The sequence below is a fragment of the Ambystoma mexicanum genome, chromosome 3p, assembly GCF_040938575.1.
Source record: "Ambystoma mexicanum isolate Mex_15411 chromosome 3p, UKY_AmexF1_1, whole genome shotgun sequence".
NCBI lineage: Eukaryota > Metazoa > Chordata > Amphibia > Caudata > Ambystomatidae > Ambystoma > Ambystoma mexicanum.
In genome coordinates this window covers 1,240,106,879-1,240,111,076 of record NC_090925.1, presented here as the reverse complement: position 1 = coordinate 1,240,111,076, position 4,198 = coordinate 1,240,106,879, and positions in this window count along the sequence as shown.

Genomic DNA, 4,198 nt, shown 5'->3' with positions numbered 1-4,198 from the left:
AATATGAAGTAAAGAACATATTAGATTCCAAACAAGAAAGAAAGACCCTGTATTATTTGATTGACTGGAAGGGGTACGGACCCCAGGAAGGATCATGGGAACCCAGCATGCATGTGCAAGCCCCCCCGATTGGTGCGGAAATTCCATCGGGACCATCCTGAGAAACCAAAGCCCTCATACACACCATTGGGAGGGGTTTTGAGGGGGAAGACTGTCATGGGTATCAGGCAGGTAATTGGGGCAAGCTGGGTGGGGACTTGGCAGGCCTGGCATAGACACACAAAGAACCCATAACAAATCCCTCCCTTCATTCCTTCCTAGTGTTTGTAGTAACTTCCTGGTTACCACTTCCTATTGCCAAACAGGAAGTGCATGATAACTGATGAGCTCTCTAGTGTTTGGGTGTGGCTGGCTATATAAGCCACACCCAAGATTCTTCCAGTGCTTCGTGTTGCTTACTGTGAGCTGTATCAGCAGCACACTTGCCGTGCTCTGGATCAGCCAGCATCTGCTTACCTGCTCTGGATCATCCTGTTTCTGCTTACCTGCTCCGGATCATCCTGCTTCTGCTTACCCGCTCTGGATCATTCAGCTTTAGCTTGCCTGGTTCTTACTCCACGTCACAGCTATCTGCAGTCAAGAGGGAACTTCTACACCGGCACCTGTAAGAACAAAGAAGAACAGCCTTAACACGTGCACATCAGTAACGCTGCGCATACTCACTGAATCTTCTTGCGACGCTGGAATCCAGGTTAGTTGCACGAGCGCACAAACCCCTGTAAGAAAGAAGAGACATTATTTATTGCACTCGCTCCAATAACGCGGACACTTATTTCAATGCGCTCTCTCTCTCTACGCGGTGCATACTTACCAAAAGCCTCCGTGCAAACTTACCTAACCACCAAGTCTCCAGTAGCGCTGAACCCGGACTGGAGGCGCTAATACCACATCATTTCTCCTGCAAGGCAAAGGGAGAGACATTACCAGGCGCGCTCGAATTGAAGACACTGCACAAACCTACCAGCAGCTAGCTTCTACACACAGCGCTACTCACCCACAAAAATACCAGCAAACAAAGACAATACAGACAATTTTGCACACTCAACATTCTCCGCACACCGTTCACTTGTGGGAAGGACTTTCTAGCCAGTGAAGAAACTGGCGCCTTGAACTCTCGGCCTCGCTGTGAAGGCATAACACAGCGTTTGGCATCTGAACTCAGCCTACAGATATTGGCACCAATCGCATGAGTGAATCGCGCCCCTGCAAATGCAGGATGGAGTGCACACCCTACTAAAGATCAAGGTAAGCCCATAGGGGGACATCACAGCACACAGTAAAGAGAAGGGAAGGGCCCAGGGGAATCAGGTGAATTCAGGTCTGAGTGTACACCTTGTATTTGACAGGTATTCCTCCGGGTGAAACAGGGGAAGTGGAGACTCGGGGTCAAGGGAGGCTCATCCATCGCTCCTGCAGAGACACAGGTGAGTGTGACAGTAGCTCACGAATGGTTGGAGGAAATGGACGCTAGAAAGATCTATATGTTGAATGGCTGTACTCATGGAGATATACCACCGGCACCAACATGGCGTTGTGCGAACCAAACCTCAACTATTGATTACATGTTCATCTCTGATATGCTTCACTCGAACGTGAAATCCATGAAAATACTACAAACAAAGCACAGCGACCATGACATGTTATGATTAGAGCTATTAGTAGCAAAGTCCCAGTCAAAAGAACTCTGGCCCCACAAGGTGTTGGTGCAAGCCAATAGAGTCCGCCTTAGGCTTGACTCAGCAGAAGTTTCACAGAATTCTTCACAGTTCGGTTTGAGATCAAAGTCTGTAGAATATGAAGATCTGCTATTTCAATTTAAGATGAAAGACATAGGCTTAAGACACCTGAACTTTAATCATATACATTGTTTCAGCATGGAAATATTGAAACGGAAATGAACGATGAGAGCAGAGCTCCGTCAAAATCTAAATCTCGAGCAGCAAACAAGTAAGCTGAGAAATCGTGTAGCCAAGCAAAAGTATAAGAACTCACAAACATCAAATTCTGCAAAACGATGTGGAGAGAATGATGGAGAGCCTTAGTAACAAAAATACAAGAGATTTTTGGAGCCTCATTAATAACACCCAAGCACCACAACGAGCCTTACAAACATGCCTGGTGTCTGAGGCGGAGTGGATCTCACATTTTGCAGAATTATATAATCCCGATAGTGAACCATCTGTACCCCTGGAGAAAAATAATAATGTCTGGGCTTTTTCTTTTGTAAAAGAAGATATCGAGCCGATCATTTGAAAAGCCCTGATGGTTTAACCAACTTTACCAACAAACAGCATCCGGAAATAGGGGCCGAGGTTTATTTGGCATTATTCGAAAGAATAAAATTACAACGCCAAATTCTGAAGTCCTGGTAAACTGCGGTGATAGTGCCTATTTTTAAGAAAGGCGATCGCAGGTGTCCAAAAAACTATCGACCAGTAGTGTTATTAGATGTAATGGGAAAAATCTACACTGCTCTATTACAACAAAAATTAGTCGATTGGGCTTCAAAATTACATCGAGTGGACAAGAGGCAATCAGGTTTTGTTAAAAATGTAGGATGCTCACTGAATCTGATGAATCTGATGATCCTTAATGTAATCAAAATGGAAGCCCTAGGAATGCATACACAAGTTTACTCGGCATTTATTGATTTGTCTTATGCATTTGACACCATTGATCGCGAGATGTTATGGAGAAAGCTCTGGCTGTGGGGCTGTCCAGAAGATTTGATGGTGCATACTGGAACTTCAATTCGGATTCGGCTAGATCAGTCTGGGTCATTGTCTGCAGAGATTAAAACATTCAAAGGTGTGAAACAGGGCTGCCCTTCAGCTGTGGCAATTTTTAGCCTTTTTGTATCAGATATTGAAGCCAGTATAGATGCAGTGAAATCATTTCCACCAAAATTACATAAATCACATCTCGGTTGTTATATGCAGATGATTTGATCTTGATGGACATAACACCAATTGGATTACAACGAAAACCTGATGCCGTACAGGAATATGTGAATTCTAACCATCTGAAGATCATCACAAAGAAATGTGAGATTCTCGATTTTAAAACTTGAAATCCATAAAAACAGCGACTTGTAAAAAGAAATTCACTTGGCATTTGGCACACGAACCCTTGAACATTTTGAGTTGTGCAAAATACTTGGGAATGGTAATAAGTGCAAGTACATATGATGGTCCCTGGATCCTAGAAATCAAAAGGAAATGCAAACAACGTGCATGCCAGGCACGTGTGCTAAATAGAAAGGTTGGCAAATTCTCTTTAAAACCAGCACTGACTTTCTATCAACAGAAGGTATTATTGGTGTTAACATACAGCGCAGAAAACACACTTGGATGTTCCCATGATTTGTGGCCTATCCTCGAAAACATCTGTTGGTCTAAAATCTTGGGTCTGCCAAGAGGGATCTCGACTGCATGTATGAGATATGAACTATCTTTGATATCAGTGCATGCAAGAAAGGTACTGTCCTTATTCCGTAAAACTTGAGTGAGAGAACAAATTCCTCAATTTGAACTCTTTTATAGTGTAACATCAAATGGAAATGACATCATTGCTTTGTGGGTAGAACGCTGTGAAAACCTGTTGACAGAGTACGAAATCACTCCAGATCAATTACACGAAATTCCAAAGTTGGCAAAGCTTAAGATCTGGCGAGCAGTTTGGGACTTGACGTCAACACAGAGAGCTGCCTCAAAGGCGATGGTAGACGTACCTGCTGAAGCAAGGGGCTTTAATAACATCCAACGATACATTGTCTGTTTACCCGACTCGAAACGCAAGGAGGATTTTTATTTTGTTTTTCGGTTGAACGCATTCAAGACTAAAGAACGTCTCTGCACCTGGGCAGAGAATGTACACAAAGCCAGCTTGTGTAGACTGTGTAAAAAGAAAAAGGAGACACTTAAACACTTGGTGCTGTTTTGTAGTGTATTGAGAGAGGTGAGGACAATACATTTAGGACCTTGGTCGATAAATCATCCCTCTCTGTGTGCAGACGATTGGTGGCAGAGAATGTACAGTGGAATGGACATGAAATTGGTAATTCCATTAACTTGTCTGCTATCTGAAATAGAAAATCGGCTTAAGTTGGAACCAGTCTAAGTTAATTGTCAATGCAAGA